The sequence below is a fragment of the Schistocerca serialis genome, chromosome 1 (genome assembly GCF_023864345.2).
Source record: "Schistocerca serialis cubense isolate TAMUIC-IGC-003099 chromosome 1, iqSchSeri2.2, whole genome shotgun sequence".
Taxonomy (NCBI): Eukaryota; Metazoa; Arthropoda; class Insecta; order Orthoptera; family Acrididae; genus Schistocerca; species Schistocerca serialis.
In genome coordinates this window covers 261,843,260-261,864,694 of record NC_064638.1, presented here as the reverse complement: position 1 = coordinate 261,864,694, position 21,435 = coordinate 261,843,260, and the positions used below count along the sequence as shown (strand labels likewise).

Below are 21,435 nucleotides of genomic sequence, written 5' to 3'. Positions count from 1 at the left end.
CAACTACCAATGTGTGTGTTCACTACACAGTACACCATGTCAAATACACCTCTGACGATATGCTGAAGTATATTATTATATATTACGTAGGCTGTGACGTCTACTGTCACAATACCCCCAAAATTTTCATATGAATAAAATGAGCAGCAAAAGTTTTAAACAGATGGCTGCTGCTCATAATGTAAGTATTGATGAAGCAACAGATAAAATAAAATTATGGGTCGTGTTCAGAGAGAAAACCAAATGACATTATCATACTAACTTAGTAATAATGCTAATAACATTCTGAAAACACTGAACTAAAAACCTACAAAGTAAAAAATGATAGTAGGTTTTCACTGAATAACTACTTACATAGTGTTCATGAAACGTATCTGTCTAGTTGGTTAGTGGTAACTCCATGTCAATAATCTCTGTGGCATTCCTTGGGCTTGCAGTTCAAAAAATCAAACATTTAATAACTCTTATAAATTAAAATAATACCTAACCGCAGTTTTAACTAAAAACATGGATGAATTCTTGAGAATACCAAAAAAATTTTATTTTCCATGTATCTGCATTCATGGATCTATTATAAAAACAGAGATTCCGTCTCAAACAATTTTTTTTCAAAAAAATTTCTGGTTTAAGCAGTGATAGCGAAAGATTCTTCAGAGGAGCACATATTCCAACCATAACAAAAATTCACTATTCGCTTTAGATTTTTCGTGGAACCACTCTCACTGATCTCACTTAACATGTTCTTGAGTTCTTGACTGTACTGTCACACCATACTGTATTCTGTTTCCTTGCTGCACAGCACCAGAGCTGAACCTCCTCCGATTCCTCCAGTGCTCTCGTTCAGGGTAGCTTGAGTTTTCTGGACACATAAATGATTCCAAATTAGCGTCGAGTCTGCTGCTCACTGACTCATCACGTTCATCCATTTTAGTCATTTCAGCATAACGTCAAAAACAAACTACCAAGTTCAGTTGAACTATTGTAATACAACATATAGAAAACTATACAGATATTGTAAAAAAATTAAATTCATGAAATTGAATGCTCAGTTGAATGCCTTAGTCCAGCATTTGATCTCAACAATGATGAAAATGCTGACGTATCTAATTTATCCACTTTATATCCCGACCCCAATAAAGATATATGCTGTAACATAAATGAGCACTTCCTAACAAACACAATATAATCATTAATATAGCCATGTCTACCTGGGTGACTAAATACGATCTCCCATATCTCATCTGTCATCACAAAGAAACCATATTTTTCTTTCAGTTCCTATTAAACAGCACCTTTTACATAACTTCAGAATAAACGAATAATAACCACCTCTAAAATTATGAAAACAAAAAAGGTACCCCCCCCCCAAAAAAAATATTTAGTAAACTTTCCCAAATGCTGCAAATCAGTATCACTTAATAAAACTAAAACATACAAAAATAATTAAGAACTGGCAGTCATAATTTTTATACTCTCAAGCACTTCATTACCCACTCATTTCTTATTTATCTTCAAAACTGCGGACCTTCTCTGGAGCCTTTCTAACAATTCAGATAGTCGCTCCTTCTGTGCTTCATTTATTCCCTCAATCACTTTAATTCTATCATTAACTGCACAAACTGCCGTTTGGTTATAATTCATGCCAGTTCCACAGCCTATAGTTGACAGCAGACTAATGACTGTTGGACTGAAGCCACAATTTCTTTTCCTAGTAAGCTGTAAAGCTGTTATCATGTACTTTAAATTCAAACAGTTGCCTGCTGCAGTTAATCATGGCAATTACTTTTGTCATCTTTTCCATACCTAACATAAAATTCGGACTCGGATTTAGGATTACTAAACACGGTTGACTAAAGCCAACATCATCTATTCCGATGTTAGGAATACCTGCCTTCTTACTGGCTTGCTTAACTTACTTGTTGTCCTGTGCATCTTCACCCAAGTAACTGGCATCCCAACTAACTGAGTGTGTGCTCTTATATGATCTAAAAACATTTTTGACACATCACAAACCTGACTCCATGTATCCAGTAAAACCTCTGCTTCAAAATCACCTAGTATTACGTTAATCACTGGTTGTATTCTTGTACTAATTCTCTCCTCAAGTTTCTCTTCCTCTAACAGATTCATCTTAATTTCTTCAAAATTATTTTTGTTATCAACTGATTACTTGATAGCTGCATTACTTTACACCACAAGAGGCTCTATTTCCAAATCATCCCAAAGAAGTTTGTTATAAGTAATTATGCTAGAAATATTCTGTCTTCCGTTGCCTTGCAAATTTTTCTGCAATTTTTCTACATATTTCTATGTTTATTAAACCAGCTGTTCCCATGTATAGTTTCATGTTCTTGCTTCAATTTATTAATTACTACATCTAAGTCACCATATCTTTAAATTTTCATCACCAAGCTTATGTGCTGTATATACTCTCCCCTTTTCTATTAAATCACTTATGCTTGGGCTTAACCTCGCTTGGTTTCACTGTATCATCTTCTTTTTTCCCAACTGTTGCATCTGATTTTATGACTAGAAATACTTCAGCTTCATTGACACTTTCTACATTATCAAAAAGACGGCTAAATCATTGTCTGAATCACTACCAACTTGATTAACATTCACTTCATTGTTAAATAAATAAAATCATCAACACAAAAATCAGAAAAATTATCGTAAGTAATATTTTTTAGTTCTGAAACCATGGAATTCTGACCTCCTCAAAATTGCGCATCACTCACATCCTCATTTACTTTCTCACATTCATTCACATTATCTGTCTGCTGCAAACATTTATCCTCATCACTTCCTTTCAATGGTGCCACATCCAGACTGATATACACACTACATTCTGCCCACTTAAAGACACTAACAGTATCATCTACCATGAGCTTATTACTTCCCGCGTGTTTTGCTTTTTCCTTTGCTTAATATAAAAATCTTGCTAAAATTACTCCTTTCCCAAACGTTTATCCATAAATAACATCACCACAGGTCCTGGCTGATTTTTACCTGCTGCCTGGCCTTGTTTGGCCCATGTTCCAATCTCGACCTTATTCACCCCAATGTGGACCTCTAGTGGGATACCTACTGGTTTCTTGTATTTGATGCTCTGTTTCTATCTCCTTGCTGCCTTTGTTCATTGAACCTACTGTTTTCCCCCCTGTTTCTTTGAATCTGGTTCTTCTGATTCTTCAAATCTCTCTTCCATGCTTCCCGTGCCATGTCCTATGCTGCTTGTTGTAGTTTTCTTTATTCCTCTTGAATCCTGCTGTCACGCACATTTCCCTTTGCCAGTTGTGCCTGCCATTCTTAAAACATGTAGCACTATCCATCCTTTTATGTATTCTAGAAAGTTATCTTTGTCTTCATTTGGTGGATTAATTAAATCCCATTGAATATTATAAGGTAGCCTTCTCTTTTATATAGAAATAGTTATTAATGTACCTTAACTTTTCAATTTTTCTATGCAGGACACTCTCATGCTTTGTCTAACTTGTCTGCATGGTGAACTATTGAAAAACTGTTCTTAGATCCTACATTGCTTTGCTTCTACCAAGTACCTGTGCAGAAATCACTCTTCAGAATCCTCTTAGCTTATAAAATTGCAAATATTCCGATTCCCCAAGATAAAGCTTTACCGTCTAACAAATGTTTCACAAATCTAATTTTATCTTCATCGTAGTCCGATTTAGTAACCTATCTTTACAACCATGTCGAAAACTATAGGATAGTATTTACCACCAATATTGAAATTTTTCATTCCTAGATTGCTAATGAAAGGTATCATAGGAACACAGTTTACTACTCCTCCTTGCGCCAGATTTAACAACTTCATCTTCATACAGTTTATTTTTTGTGCTACATTAGCCTCCGCCGTCGCTACTGTTTATTTATTCAACTCCACGTGGTTCCAGGGTTTCTAATTCACTCACATCTACATCAGTACTATTTTTGAGATTACTTTCAAGCTTTTCTTTCAGTTCGGAAATTCTGCTCCCAACTAGCGATCTATGCTACCGATATTGTCCATAAATTCGCCATTAAATCTTATACTTTCGTTTGAATTTTCTATCTCTGATTTCAGCTTGTTTTCAAAGTAATTTACTCGACTTTTCAACATACTTTCCATTACCCGGACACTATTCTTAAATGTCATTCTCTGCTCTTTAACACTATGCATACTGGGCCATTCACTAGCAATAGCTTCCAGTATTAAAGTTATAGTATCAACTTTCATTCACAGGTTGACGTATATAATCTCAGCTCTTTAACACTATGCATACTGGGCCATTCACTAGCAATAGCTTCCAGTATTAAAGTTATAGTATCAACTTTCATTCACAGGTTGACGTATATAATCTCATTATCTGATGATCCGTCATCTCTGGTGACTCTGCTCTCAAAAAACTGTCTGAATTATTCATTTTCGTACCTTTTCTGAACACAAAACGTCTAAAAGGATCAAAACGCTACACAGGGCAGTTCACTTTTCGCCATTTGTACTTAACGTTCGATGATGAAGTGGTTATCGGCTCCCCCTGTGTCGTCAGAGAATAGCTATGGTCGATGGGTATGGCTTATGGCGGAAGCATAATGTGGTGCCTGTCATGTGCTCCATCTCTGAGTCGCCACTCTGGAGACTGGCCTGATATGTGGTGCCCTCTTTATATATAGCCGTGCACCGTGTCCAACGCCGGACACAGCACAGCTCTGGCCTGCCAAAGTAAACAAAACAAAAAAGCTAGACAATACAAAGCAGTAGGTCGATGAAGTCAGAGACGCTCAAGGAAAATGTATTAGGAGCAATATGAGCTCACCACGGAACCGGCCTAACCCTGATGCATATGATGATGTCGATTAGTGAAGTCCATTTGCTTCTCTTGATGAGAAAGACTATTACACTAAATCTGTTGTGACGGAATACCGAAACTTTCTAAGCTCTTTAGTGACACAGATACTTGAACATTCTCGTACATTCCGATGGTGTAAACGGATGAACGGGTGTTAGTGTGACAGTATTCCATACATGATGGTTCCGTAATAATGTTACACACTTTCAGGGATGATGGATAAGGGTAAATGGATCAATCTGAGGTAAAGGACCGCAGTGCGGAAACTACCGAGTAGAAAGGTATAAGTGAAAACTGGTTTAAATTCCGCCTTAGCTTTGTGCGGCATTCAGATTAAGGGGCCACAACTTTCGAAACCTGGTCATGACTTACAGACTTCTCACTGAATACCCCCAATACCCTCAGATAATTTCCGCTGTTGATGAACTAGTAACGGCGCACATAACTTGATCTCAGAGAGACCGAAAATCTTAGATTTACCTGCACATGTTTCACAAGCTGCTTTATTTACAACCGTGGTTCGCAATGGCGTCCTCCAGAGTCAATGCAGGCATGGCATCGTCGCACGAAGTCCTGTCACACCCATTCTAATATCCACGGTGTCGTCTGAAGAGTGTCGCAGGCAGCGAGAATACTTGCCAGGAAATCCTATTCAGTCTCGACAGAAGACTCGTACATAAGATTTTTCACATGGTCCGACAGAAGTAATTAAGTGGGGTGAGATCAGGCGAACGTGCTGACCTCGAAGCAAGGTCTCCTTAGCCTATGACTTTTCAGGGCATGTCTGATTCAGCTGTTAAAGAACGTCGGTATAGAGTCAGGTGATACTGCATCGTGTTGGGACCACGTCCATTGACAAATAACAGGTAGAATATGTTCCAGAAATCCGGCTAGTATGTCCCTGATAAACACTGTGCACACTGGTGCATTTGAGCAGAAAGGAAAAAGAAACGGCTTTAGTATGTAATCATTAACTATAAAGGAACAGCCCTAGTACGTAATCGTTGGCTATACCTGTTTATACGTTGATTAATGATTTGTGTTGATGTCTCTTCACAACTGTAGTGTTTGGATTCCTATTGGCCCAAATGACTATTGCGACTATTTACCATTTCGTCTCTTGTGAAGCAGGCTTCATCTTTGAAAAACGAATACGCAGAAAAATGAGGACCAACTGTAAAGCGCTGCAAGGACCATTGGCAGAACACGGCACAAGGTCCAAAGTCGGCAGAAGTAAAAACATGCACTTTCTGTAATTGGTAGGGGTACAGCTGCATTTACCGCAGTGTTCGCCAAATAGCACTATGAAACATTCCTTTCAAGTGCAACTGTACCTTCTAGGTCGGGAGTCCGTGTAGTTAGTCTTCCTCGGTTCAATCGTTGTACTGTGGTACCGGCTGTCGTATTTCACTTAATCGTTGGAACAGTTTTGGAAACATTGTGAACCGGATGTCTTCTATATTTGGTCCTATACAACATTTCCGCTTCTCTGCAGCCTCCATTTACTTGGCCAAACACGAAAATCGTGTCTGCATGTTTCTTCTCCGGTACAGTCCACTTGATTATGGGTGAGCGACGTTAGTGCTTCAGCTTGTAAAAACAGACTGCAGTCAACTACAATACAGACATTGTACACCAGGATTGCTCATTTCAGTACACATTAAGCCATCTGCATTAGTTTAGCGAAGTTATTATCTCGACCTCTGCACCTAACTGCCTGTCGGAATTGTCTACCCTATAATCCTAGCAATAACAGTACTGGGACACTGCGGTGACAAAAGTAATGGGATACCCCTAATATCGTATCGGATGTCCTTTTGCAAGGTGTAGTGCAACAACTCTACGTGCCATCGACTCAAAAAAGTCATTGGAAGCCTTCTGCAGAAATATGAGCCAAGCTACTTCTACAATCATCCATAATTGCGAAAGTGTTGGCGGTTCAGGATTTTGTGCACGATCTAATCTGTCGATTATGCCTCACAAATGTTCGATGGGATTCATGTCCGACGATCTGGATGGCCAAATCATTCGTTCGACTTGTCCGGAATGTTCGTCAAACCAATCGCGAACAATTGTGGCCCATTGGCGCATTGTCATCCATAAAAATTGCATCGTCGTTTGGCAACCTGAAGTCCATAAATGGCTGCAGATGCTCTCCAAGTAGTCGAACATAACGATTTCCGGTAAATGATCGCTTGAGATGGACCAGCTAACCTAGTCCGTACCATATAAACATAGCCTACACCATCATGAAGCCACTGCCAGCTTGTACAGTGCCTTGTTGACATCTTCGGTCCATGTTTTGTAAGGTCTGCGCCACACTCGCACCCTACCATCAGCTCTTACCAACTGAAATCGGGGCTCATCTGAGCAAGAAACGGTTTTCCAGTCGCCTTGGATCCAACCGATATGGTCACGAGCCCAGGAGAGGCGCTGCAGGTGATGTTCTCTTAGCAAAGCCACTCATCGTGGTCGTCTACTGCCATACCCATTAACGCCAAATTTCGCCGCACTGTCGTAATGGATACGCTCGTCGTACGTCCCACATTGATTTCTGTGGTTGTTTCACGCAGTGTTGCTTGTCTGTTAACGGTGACAAGACTACACAAACGCCGCTGCATCCGGTCGTTAAGCAAAGGCCGTCGGCCACTGCGTTGTCCTTGGTGAGAGGTAATGCCTGAAATTTAGTATTCTCGGCACGCTCTTGGCACTGTGGATCTCGGAATATTGAATTTCCTAAAGATTTCCGTAATGGAATATCCCATGCGTATAGCTCCAACTACCATTCCAAGTTCAAATTCTGTTAATTACTGATGCCGACATGATTATTAGAATGGATGCACCTAAATAATTCGCAGTGGCTAGCACACTGGGCTCACATTCGGGAGGACGACGGTTCAATCCCGCGTCCGGCCATCCTGATTTAGGTTTTCCGTGATTTCCCTAAATCGCTTCACGCAAATGCCGGGATGGTTCTTTTGAAAGGACACAGCAGACTTCCGTCCCCGTCCTTCCCCAATCCGATGAGACCGATGACCTCGCTACCTGGTCTACTCCCCAAACAACCCAACCTAAATAATTGCTAACAACTAATCTTTATTCACGACAAACTGTTTCGACATTTATCGCCATTGTCAAGCACGTCTAGACTGATGTGACGTAGTGGATTGTCTTGTAACTGTCACTGTTTTAATAAGATGGTCAATGACGTAAATACAGGGTGTGTTACGAAAGACACCCGGGTGGGGTCCGCGAATCGCGCGGCGCGTTTGCCGGCTGTTGCCGCTGCGTCTGCCTTTTGTCGCTATGTGTAGTTCTCGGACGCCAATACTTCGCGCGGCACCCCTACATTGTGCGACTGAGTGTACTGGTCTTTTCTTTTGAGCTTTTTTGTCAACTTTAATCGCTTCAAATATTGTTGCTAGACGTCATTATTGCAACTGCGTCGAGTCCGGGGCTTTCCCTGCCCGTATGTCGCTGAACCCGGACCACAGACAGTAACTCCGTGAGCGTGTCTTCTACAATGTGCGACCGAGTGTTCGGGTGTTTTTTTTTTTCAGTTTCCTATCGATTTTACATTCTGAATGTATACACTAAGGATAACGAGTGTTTCTTTTGTTGAACTATGCAAAAACAGAATCGTGTGTGGAACGTCGGCTTGAATTCGTACAAAAATTTCCCGGTGTGCGTGTTCCCAATGATTCGACGATACGCAGATTAGTGAAGAAATTTCAAGAGACTGGATGTGTGTTACACAAACCAAGGCATAGAGAACTTAGTGTTTTAGCCAAAGATAAATTAGACGAGATAGGGGAAGCCTTGCAAAGGAAGCAGAGAAAATCTCTGCGCCGTTTGGCACTTCATGCTGGTGTGTGAAGAGCATCTGTTCACAGACCTGTGCACAAACTGAAATTGAAATCATACAAAATAACAGTAGCGCACCGGCTGAGGAACTCAGATACTGTCGCTCGACGTCGTTATTGCAACTGGCTGTTACAATCCGTGCATGATGGGGAACTTGATTCTATTTCTGATGAAGCATGGTTGCATTTGTCAGGGTACGTAAATTCTTGCAATAGTCGAGGTTGGAACTCCGAAAATCCTCATGAATTATAAAAACCTCTACATGACGTGAAAACAAGCAATTAGTGCAATACGAATTATTGGACCAGTCGTTTTCCAGGAAACAACACGTTCTGATAGGTATGTGAACAATATACTGCAGCCTTTTTTTTCACTTAAAGAAAAGATGAACGATTATTTCAAGCAAGACAACACGTCGCCAATGCTTCTATGACAGCAATACGAAATGTTTTTTATGACAGGATAGTTAACTGGCCTCCTCGTTCTCCAGATCTAAATCCGTGTGATTTTTATCTTTGGGGAACGTTAAAACACAAGATGTATGCGACCAATCCCCAAACACTCCAAAGAGTTGGAAGACAGGGTTCGGCTAGTCATTTCCCAGATTTCGGCGGTCGAAATTCGTGCAGTGTTTGCCAAAGCGTTCAGGAGATGTCAGGCTGCTCATACCACAGAGGAACACCATTATGAGCACTATCGTAAATAAAGATAAGCTTAGTTAATCAGATGGCAGCGTTGTTTATGCTTAACTCAGGGGAAGCGCGCGCAGCCCACTGCCGGCAAGTTATTGTCACCGAGCGAGGTGGCGCAGTGGTTAGCACACTGGACTCGCATTCGGGACGACGACGGTTCAATCCCGCGTCCGGCCATCCTGATTTAGGTTTTCCGTGATTTCCCTAAATCGCTCCAGGCAAATGCCGGGATGGTACCTTTGAAAGGGCACGGCCGACTTCCTTCCCCCTCCTTCCCTAATCCGATGAGACCGATGACCTCGCAGTTTGGTCTATTCCCCAAACAACCCAACCCTAGTTATTGTCCGAGAGACGGGAGACGGCGGCTGGCGGTTGCGGTGGCGGAGGTCGGTGGCCGTGCGGCGCGACCCGTGGACCCCCTCCTGGCCGTCTTTCGTGAGACACCCTGTGTATTGAAAATAAATGTTAATTGCAGTGTGTCAGTAGTTTGACAGTTCCACTCTTACGATGTCGCCACACCGTAATTAACATTTATTTTCGATATATTTACGTCATTTACCATCTTATTGAAACAGTGACAGTTATACGAGGGTGAGTCAAATTAAAACCTTAAATTTGTAATAACAAATCGAAATTTCGCGCCGTTATCCTGTAAGATGGTAAGCGCGCTACAAACAGCGTGCAGAATGGCCTTTAGGTGGCAGCATAGTTTAGATGCACACATACCGTCGCAGTATCAGTATAAAGATGGCCGCCCCACTTGCAACTTGCACCAGGGAACAACAGCGTTCTGTTATTCCGTTTTTGCCTAGTGAAGATGTAAAACCTATTGAAATTCATCGACGAATGAAGGTTCAGTACGGTGATGCATGTTTGTCACAGCAGCAAGTCTACGAATGGAGTAGGAATTTGGCCAATGGTGTGACTTCAGTGGAAGATTCTCCTCGTCCAGGTCAAGCACAACGAATTGTGACTCCACAGAACATTGCAGCAGTTGAAGCCATACTGAAGGAAAACCGCCGGGTGACACTGAATGACATTGCAGCATGTTTACAGATTATTCATGGGTCAGCACACCACATTGTGCAAGATGTGCTCCAGTTTCACAAAGTGTCTGCAAGATGGGTGCCACGGCAGCTGACTCCTGAAATGAGAGAACGACGTGTTGATTCTTGTGAAGAACTTCTTTGGCGCTTTGAACGAGAAGGTGATCGCTTCGTTGCAAGAATCGTTATTGGGGATGAAACCTGGGTTGACTTCCACCAACCGGAAACGAAGAGAGCGAGCAAGGAATGGCACCATTCCTCATCACGAAAACCAAAGAACTTTCGAAGAGAACCATCAGCAGGTAAGGTTATGCTGACTCTTTTGGGACGAAAAAGGCGTCATTTTGGAGCATTCCATGCCTAGAGGGACCACTGCCACCAGTGCATCATACACAGATCTCCTAAAAAATCATCTGCGGCCTGCAATCAAATCAAAGCGACGTGGATTGCTGTCACCAGGTGTCCTTTTGCAACATGACAATGCAAGGCCCCACACTGCCACTACAACAGTTGCAACAATCACAGACCAGCATTTTGAGTGTCTTCCTCATCCACCATACTCATCAGACCCTGCCCCAAGGGATTTCCATATGTCTGGACCACTCAAAGACGCAATAGGAGGAAAGAAGTTCCGTTCTGATGAAGAGGTACGCCACAAGGTGCATGAGTGGTTGCACGGACTACCGAAAGAATTTTTTTCTAAAGGAATTTGTGCACTTTGTAAGCGCTAGAGGACTTGCATTGAGCGTGGGGGAGATTATGTTGAAAAGTGATACAGCTTTGTACCACTTCTGCACAATAAATAATATTTTAAAAAATATTTAAGGTTTTCATTTGACTCAACCTCGTAAGACAGTCCACTAACAACATAACAAGCTCGTCACATCAGTTTACTCGGCGATAAATGCCGAAACAGTCTGTCGTGAATAACAGCTATTTTCTGTCCTAATAATCATGTCGTTATAAGATATACACTGAAGAGCCAAAGAAACTGGTACACCTGCCTAGTACCGCGTACGGCCCCCGCGAGCACGCAGAAGTTTCGGAGCAGGACGTGGCATAGACTCGACTAATGTCTGAAGTAGTGCTGGAGGGAACCGACACCGTGAATCCTGCAGGGCTGTCCATAAATCCGTAAGAATACGGCGAAGTGGAGATGAACAGCGCGTTCCTAGGCATCCCAGATGTGCTCACTAATGTTTATGTCTGGTGAGTTTGGTTCAAATGGCCCTGAGCACAATAGGACTTAACTTCTGAGGTCATCAGTCTCGTAGAACTTAGAACTACTTAAACCTAACTAATCTAAGGACATCACACACATCCATGCCCGAGGCAGGATTCGAACCTGCGACCGTAGCGGTCGCGTGGTTCCAGACTGTAGCGCCTAGAACCGCTCGGCCACTCCGGCCGGCGTGAGTTTGGTGTTCAGCGAAAGTGTTTAAACTCAGTTCCTGGCGCCACTGTATAGCAATTCTGGACTTGTGGGGTGTCGCATTGTCCTGCTGGAATTGCGCAAGTCCGTCGGAATGCACAATGGACATGAATGGATGCAGGTGATCAGACAGGATGCTTACTTGCGTTCCACCTGTCAAAGTCGTGTCAGGTGCCCCATATCACTCCAACTGCGTACGCCCCACACCGTTATAGAGCCTCCACCAGCTTGAAAGGTCCCATGCTGACATGCAGGATCCATGGGTCCACGAGGTTGTCTCCATACCCGTACAAGTCCATCCGCTCGATATAATTTGGAACGAGACTCGTCGGACAGGCAATACGTTTCCAGGCTCAACAGTCCTATGTCGGTGTTGACGGGCCCACGCGAGGCGTAAAGCTTTGTGTCGTGCAGTCATCAGGGGTACACGAGTGGGCTTTCGGCTCCGAAAGCCCATATCGGTGATGTTTCGTTGAATGGTTCGCACGCTGACACTTGTTGATGGCCCAGCATTGAAATCTGCAGCAGTTTGCGGAAGGATTGCACTTCTGTCACGTTGAACGATTCTCTTCATTCGTCGTTGGCCCCGTTCTTGCAGGATCTTTATCCGGCCGCATCGATGTCGGAGATTTGCTGTTTTACCAAATTCCTGATATTCACAGTACACTCGTGAAATGGTCGTACGGGAAAATCTCCACTTCATCGCTATCTTGGAGATGCTGTATCCCATCGCTCGCGCGGCGACCATAACACCACTTTCAAAATTTCTTAAATCTTCATAACCTACCATTTTAGCAACAGTAACCTATCTAATAACTGTGCCAGGCACTTGTTGTCTTAGACAGGCGTTGCACATCGCAGCGCCGTATTCTGCCTGTTTACATATTTCTGTATTTGAATACGCATGCCTGTACTAGTTTCTTTGGCGCTTCAGTGTATATTATCCAGCTGGCCCTAAAGAAGGAAAAAAATCTGTTAATTCTCGTCGAGCGGCCATAATCACGTCGAAAATCTTTTATATGAATCTCTGGAATACAGATAACAGCTCTGCCAATGTACTGCCTACTTTATGTACGCGATGCTACCGCCATCTGTATATGTCCACATCGCTATCGCGTGACTTTTGTCTCCTCAGTATACATGTATTCCACCGACAGAGGTATCAGAACGAGTTTCGCTTTTAACTTTCAACTCGTTTCCGGACCAGGTTCCCTTAACTCAAATTGATGCATTTACTGTTCTCCATCACCCCCGAAAGTTTGTAACATCATAACGGAGGCACTCCGCATACTCAACGGACGACATGTAACACAGACTTTGCCCCCTCTGTCGTGATGTAACCTTCACTTAGACGCTGCGCATTCACAGACGGGTGCGGTGTGTGCATACGGAAAGCGAGCAACACCCATTGTCATTGCAGGGAGCGGTCGCCTTCCGCTTGCTATGCTCGCGTATCGGCAGGTCGTAAACTGTGCGAGCGACAGGAATGGTGCGAAAGCGCAGCCCCGCGCCGAATCTACATTAGGGCGTGACTGTCGCCTCAGCAAAATCTGTACTCGCCCGGCGTCGCCTCGGTTTACTGCAGGGCGGAGCGGGTTCCGGTCGCCGAGACGGCGCCGGGCACTTCCTCATTTAACTATCCGGTTGCACGATGAGTCACGCTTCTAGTAATGGGCTCCTAATGCGAGCCTCATTGCATTTCGTGCCCTTGATACCTTAAGATCGATTCGTGTCAAGTTTTATAATGAAGGCGTGCAGTCTAACAAAATGAGGGTTGGCCATAAAGTATAACGTCAACAAAGAAAGTTACCTACAGTGGGTGAACAAAATGTTATGACCTGACGAAACTACAATCGTCCGATATTAAGTCTGGGTTCTTTGATTCCTCTGGGATCTGGCTGATCGGAACTACAACATTTGAAATTGATTGGCGACTCCATGGCGTGTTGTGTGCACCACGACCAAATTGTGAATAGAATTGGAAGGAAAATCAGCATTGGCCGTATTTTGTTGTTTTTATTGTCAGCAAAATCGATTTTCGGTCACTTAGTGACCATCCTCAATGCTGTAAAAAAAATTAAAATTGGTAGACACTGCTATCAAGCTATAACCATAAGCTTAGAGCTATCACATAAACTAAGGCGAATGCTGATTTTCCTTCCAATTCTATCCAACATTTGAAATATTAGTTCACTCTATTACAAGAATGATGAAAAGGTGTACTTAACTTTCTACAGTCCATTGCCACAAGAATGTACAGTACATTTGCAGCTGTCTTTGAACAGTAAAGCGTCACTTGATGCACACAATTACAAACTCTTCTCTTGAAGTACAAGTTAACCATTTACATAAGAACAGTTTCTATTGAGACATGAATAACTCTGCTGTTCTAACTAGAGGTCTTCATCGTAGGTCACATACTGAGGCAGAGTGAGTCAGTGCTAGGCTCTAGATCGACCTCCGTGCGATGGCGGATTGCGGCGATGCAATCGACCTCCGCGCGATGGCGGATTGCAGCGATGCATCGCTAATGTCTGTGGTATCGATGCACGTTACCGATTTTGGTGTGACACCGCGATCTTTGGACGAATCACAAAAAAAGTAGGAACACCGTAAAAACAACGCATTGCTATACCTAATACGGTGTAGGAAAACCGTTGGCATTCAAAACAGCATCCGGGAATCTCGGTATTGATGGTGGTGGACAGCCATCACGCACACTTTTGTCCAAAGTAGACCACAAGGACTCAATAAAATTGAGACCTGGCGATTGTGGTGACCAAGACTGATGCGATACTTATCGTTGTACTCACAAAACTAGTCCTGGACAAAGCGAGCTGTGTGATCAGGTTCAAAATGGTTTCAAATGGCTCTGAGCACTATGGGACTTAACATCTGAGGTCATCAGTCCCCTAGAACTTACAACTACTTAAAGCTAATTAACCTAAGGACATCACACACATCCATGTCCGAGGCAGGATTCGAACTTGCGACCGTAGCGATCGTGCGGTTCCAGACTGTAGCGCCTAGAACCGCTCGGCCACCCCGGCCGGCTGTGTGATCAGGGCCCCTGTCGTCTTGGAATACGGCATCGCTATTGGGGAACAAAAATTGCACCATAGGATGGACCTCATGAGCCAAAATGATCACGTAGTACTTGACAGTAACGCGACTTTGCAGAGTAACCTTCTGCCAATTGAATACCATGATATAGCTGTCCAAATCATTCCCGAACCTGCACCTAGTTCAGTCTTCTGACGTAAATTTGGACAGAAGTTGGAAACAGAGTGCATGAAGACTCATGCGACCAGATGACTTTCTTCCATCGCTCCATAGCCCAGGTTTTAAGGCTTCGACACCACTTTTTCCTGTTATGAGAAGTTGTATCACTGATGAGTGGTTTTGGAATTCCAGATCGCCCCCCAAATTCCCTGTTTGTGGGGCTCCCTTGATGTTGTTTTGGTGCAGACCTTCGACCATAGATACTAGTAGACTGGCCTTGCTGTGCAGAAGCTATAGGGCTGGTGTGGCTCCAACATAAACCCCGTGACTGTTGGCGAAACGTGGCGGGATTTCAAATCAGCGGTCTGCCATCCTATGTTTGTATCGTATTTTCCCCATATTTGTCAATTGACTGAAAAACGCTTCCAACAAAAATTACTTTTTTATTTGCGAAAAATTATGCCAGAACTACATTTGACCTGGATTTGTTCACAGTACCATTTATAAAGTCTAACAAATACATCGAACGCCACTCTGGTGGGCAGCGGGACGAAATTACTATAAACTATCAATAAAATTAAAATGTCGTTAAATTCTTTTAAACAGTAAGAGTGGGCTCGTGTCAAAACCTTAAACATTGGATTCGCCGCGTTTTGAGCTCTAGTCACTTATAAAAGAAAATGGGATATGGGAATTATGTCAACACATTCTAACAACATTCATACTTAGAGGCATTGGAAGCACAGATTTCAGAAGACGAAGCATCATCTAACGAATGCCTTCTAGTGTGCGATTTACGAAGCTTAGGCCTCTTCGATTTCATATGCTCCGGAAAATCAAAAAGTGTCGGGATAGCATCACTACTTAGCCAGTTCCCTCCAGTCTTAGCCCTATAAAAACATCAGGTTTAAAAATGACAGATATTGTAAATATAAATTATAAATATACATTGTAAATAATAACTAACCTATCAAAACACTTCTCCTCGAAGTGCTTCGAGCAAAGGCGCGTATGTGCAGATGTCTTAAAGTTTTTCCGTTTCAGGGCCTGTATCCAAAGCTGCCTTCGGTTTTCATCCTTAGGGAACCAATGATTAGGAACGAGAAACAGTTATACTTACTTCTGTAGCCGAATTATCACAGATTCTTTCCAAAATGTAATATGAGTCCGACTTTACAGGCATCACTTTCAACACTTTAATTTACGTGATACTGTATTTTAAGTTTAATAACCATATAAAAGTCATTTTAGCAGATTTCAATAAACGCATCTGCACTATCATAGAAACACTTAAACGTGAAATGTAATGCCATTTCCACCGACAAAACGCTGAGTACAGCCATAAGCGCAACACGAAACAACCGTATTTAGCCAACATTCACGCATTTAGTCCTGCAGTGTGACTTTTGCATCTGTCGTCCCCTTATTTTTCGTCACAATCCTCTTCAATGGTCGTCCGTCACGAACACTCAACACAAACTTTCACCCACTTTGCGACTTAGCGGATGATGTTTTTCCTCTTTCCGTGTGTGTAGTATAGATCTTCGATATGGTGTCTCATGAAACGCCAAACACGTCGACTCGCTTCGTTGCGTAAGCACCCACCAAACGACCACCAACAATTCGACCAAATTCGAATTCACTTAGTTCCGATATAGTGCACTCACCGTTAAACACAACACTGCTCTGACCACGAATACACTGTAAATCTCTTACAATATGCTCCTTAGATGACTAGACGAAAACCGCAGGACGTTATCGTTTTCAGCATATTGAGGATATTGCACAGGTGCCGCCAGTGGTCAAATACGACAGTGCAACCTGCAGGCTGGGCTAGCATCTGCATTTACGTTCAAGCACGCATTTACAGCGCTGTGTCCATAAGTAAGTCCAGTCCCTGTAACTATTCGTTCGTTCAACTGTAGCCTTAGTACACACTGAAAATCCTGCGTCAAAGTACATATCACGCCGCTAGACGATCCTGAACAAAATGGTGCAACCTACTGATGAAATTGAGAATCGTCCAGTATTCCGGGAACAATGCTGCAATAATCCATGCTATTGGAAATGTATGGCAACAATGAATCATCGTATTACACAGTGTTTCGATAGGACAGATCCTTCCTTGGTGCAGGGTGGGGCAGCTGTGAGGCACGATTGTGTAAGCAGTCGATGGAGGCAAGGTGGAAGCCCCAGAGGCTCCAGAGAAAGGCAGTTGGAGATGTAACAAGTTCTTTTATTGACGCTTGATACATTGGGTCAATGGCTGGCTGGCCACTGAATTCCCCTGGGCTGGCTGCCTCCACACCCCGCATTGCTGACTCTGGACTACACTGCACCTATAATCCATTCATCATAAGCGTAAACCAGATGTAAACATTGCACTATTTATTCTTCCGCATTTGCTGGAACCTCATTGGAATTCCGTTTGACATGGTACTGTAGCCAAGCTGTCTAGAGTACTGTCAACTACGATAATAAGGGTACGTTTCGTGCTGTGCGTTACGCGCACATCGACTTAGCGATAATACGGGGCAACAGCTTTACCGGCATTGCCGAGCGGTTCTAGGCGCTACAGTCTGGAACCGCGCGACGGCTGCGGTCGCAGATTCGAATCCTGCCCCAGGCATGGATGTGTGTGATGTCCTTAGGTTGTTAGGTTTAGGTAGTTCTAAGTTCTAGGGGACTGATGACCTCAGAAGTTAAGTCCCATAGTGCTCAGAGCCATTTGGACCATTTACCGGCATATTTAACTTGGACAGCACTGGCCGGTCGGCTGGTACAGCTAGCCTGCAGTGACGTGGCCATCTGCAGTTCACACCCAAAAAGGGACGAGCAGAGGAGCAATACAGCTTTGAATATCTTTTTAAGTTTTAAGCAGAATGAAATAAAAAATGGTTCAAATGGCTCTAAGCACTATGAGACTTAACATCTGAGATCATCAGTCCCCTAGATTTAGAACTACTTAAACCTAACTAACCTAAGGACATCACACACATCCATGCCCGAGGCAGGATTCGGACCTGTGACCATAGCAGCAGCGCCGTTCCGGACTGAAGTGCCCAGAACCGCTCGGCCACAGCGAATGGCAGATTGAAATAATACACTGTAAATCTCCCACAATATGCTCCTTAGACGACTAGACGAAAACCGCAGGACGTTATTGTTTTTAGCTAACGTACTATTGTAATTAAAAACAAGAATGATTAAAATTCCTGACTTAACCACGGGGTAATTTTTCTGCATAAGCTATGTGTAACGTGAGAGAGCATTGAAGGAGTTCACCACATAGTTAAATATTGAAGCCACTGAAGGTATTACCTACAGTAAGTCGTTTTCTAATCTTTTAGCTCCTTCCTTATCCGAATCCGAGAAATACATTTCACTTCTGTGTCGCCTGCTACTTTGATAACGAGCCGTTCTATATCCCGCCAGCGTTCGGCAGTGATGTGTGAAAAAGTGCGTGCGTTAGGTCCAGTGCGTCTGGCAGCTTCACTGTCTTGTTACTTCTCGGGTCAAATCCCGCAACTTGGCTCCAAATCAGTTCTGTTGGGTTCATATTGTAACGGTACAGTAGCAAATGTAAAAATGCAGCATTTGTATTATGTGCTCCATGTTAACAACTTTTATGAACAGTCTTTCATAAAACATCCATAATAAAGAATTTGTATTTGAAATGGCAACAGGAATTTCGCGTCCAGTATGTAATTAGAAACAAGAAGACGTGCACTAGTCATAAAAAATGATGATGAGTTTTATAGTTACGAGGTGTAGGTATTTCAAATGGAACGAAAAAAAATGCTACTGGAGGGATTTGAACCAACGCCCGAGTAACCACTTTATTCAACTTTTCATTACGCTACCGACTGCGCTACAGTTCTACGCCAGTTTTAGTTATCAATTGCATTGATACACACTGGAAAAACTTCACAGTCGATTATTTCCGAAAATTTATGAAAAACGTTAAGAATAGACTGTTTCTCGGCACTTTTTAACTGTGTTCCACACGCGTGTTTCACTGCGGAACAGAAAACAGCCTCAGCCATTTTCATACTGCGCATTAACAGCGCGACAATCGGAGCACAATGCTGCAGAGGCTGTGACTGTACAGGATTTTTGAAATAAAAACTACGTAGCTAAAGCGTGATTACGAAAAACGTCGATGGCTGTCAATACATTTGAATATCATGAAGTTTCATTTAACGTTACTTAATAATAAGATATCTAATACAAACGTAGGACCTGCTTCCAAGAGCGTAACAACGGCAGTGCACATGTGCTACGGCTTCTGGCCAATCATCACATTTGTGTTTGTTTACATCAGGTTTATTCTTACGATGAACGGATTATAGTTACGTAAACTGGCTGCACAGTCCCTGCGCCAGCGGTGTGCGAACTCGACGCAGCTGTGGACTCTGGCGCCATCCGGTGGCGTTGCGGTGGCGGATGCCCGCCACGCTGAGCCGCGGTGGCTGACGACGACTGGTGTGCACGGGGCAGGAGACGGCAGTGCTGCTGGCAGAGGCACGTCTTTTGTGCGTATTTGCCACTGCCAGTAAAGTATCCTTAAATACCACTGCAACTGTCAGTTTGGAAATCTGCCTTCCCTCTTGCTGTACGAGTCTGTGCGCTACCGTTGCGTTTGCTGTTTCATTAAGCTAACCTGCGTCGCACACTGCGCTGGCCTTGTTGAATTATTACAGTGACAACATCCTACGCTCGTCTGCTGTCAGCTGCGCTGCAATACACTGCTCAGGCTCACACCAATACGCCCACATATAGTCGTTACACTACACATGACAACACCACAGCTCATTCTGCAAGGGATACATTCACACAGGCTGCTTCTCTGGACTACCAGATTTCGCCTCACTCCCATATTCTCCCTACATGGTTCCCAGTGACTTCATCATCTTTCCCCGGGTGACGAAACCAATGCTTTGGAGGCATTTCTAGAATTACAACTCTCTGTACAGTTCCCAGTGACTTCATCATCTTTCCCCGGGTGACGAAACCAATGTTTTTGAGGCATTTCTAGAATTACAACGAGGTAATTCCACATCCAAGGCCTTCCTCGTCAATACATTCATCGTTGGAAAAAGTATGGCACGTTGAGGAGTGAATAATGGTCTATTACTCACTCTGTCACTAATTTTCATGGTGACAGCTTGATTTTTTTCTAGAAGATACTGAAAACTTTATGACTACTCCACGTGTTTCCGGCAAAATAGTTGATGGGAGTAGGTGAATCGATACGAATCGTAATATTTTAACTGGTATTGAAACACTTGTACCAAGCGTTTGAGACACACAAAATCATTATTAATCAATCAGCTGTCAAAACATGATTCAAGAATTCACTTTTAGTTACCATTTTAGAAATTATATCTAAAGCCGCTAACACTATTCTTAGTTGAGACTATACACGGAGTTGACAAAAGTCGTGGGATACCTGTACGCACGTATACAGATGGCGGTAGTACCGCGTACACAAGGTATAAAACAGTAGCGCGGTGGCGGAAATGTCATTTGTACTCAGCTTATTCATGTCAGAAGTTTCATTGGGTGATAATGACCGCGCGACGCGAGTTGACAGATTATCAACGCGAAATAGTAGTTAGAACGAGACACATGGGGACATTCCATTTGGGAAATTGTTAGATAATTCAATGTTCCGAGATCCACAGTGACAAGAGTGTGCCGACAATACCAGATTCAAGCCGTTACCTCTAACCTCGGAAAACGCAGTGCCCGACGACCTTCACTTAAAGACCGAGAGCAGCGGCGTTTGCTTATAGTTGTCACTGCTAACAGACAAGCAACACTGCGTGAAATAACCGCAGAAATCAATGTCGGACGTACGACAGAACAGTGCGGAGAAATCTGGTATTAATGGGCTATGGCAGCAGTCGACCAACGAGAGTGCCTTTGCTAACAGGACCACATCGCTTGCATCGCCTCTCCAGGGCTCGTGACCATATCGGTTGGCCCCCAGGCGACTGGAAAACCGTGGCCTGGTCAGATGACTCTCGATTTCAGTCGGTAAGAGCTGATGGTAGGGTTCGAGTGTGTCGCAGACCCCACGAAGACATGGACCCAAGTTGTCAGCAAGGCACTGTGTAACCTGATGGTGGCTCCATAATGGTGTGGGTCCAACCAAACCGATCATTGACTGGAAATGGTTATGTTCGGCTACTTGGAGACCATTTCCAGCCATTGATGGACTTCATGTTTCCAAATAATGATGGGATGTTTACGGACAATAATGCGCCATGTCACCAGGCCACAACTGTTAGCGATTGGTTTGAAGAAAGTTCTGGACAATTTGC

General features: G+C 43.3%; 1 protein-coding gene across 1 annotated transcript in view; it reads left to right on the top strand.

Annotated features, from left to right (window-relative positions):
* LOC126467365 (putative carbonic anhydrase 3) overlaps positions 1 to 21,435 on the top strand; it is a 506,280-nt gene that overhangs the window by 316,068 nt on the left and 168,777 nt on the right. The window lies entirely within an intron of this gene.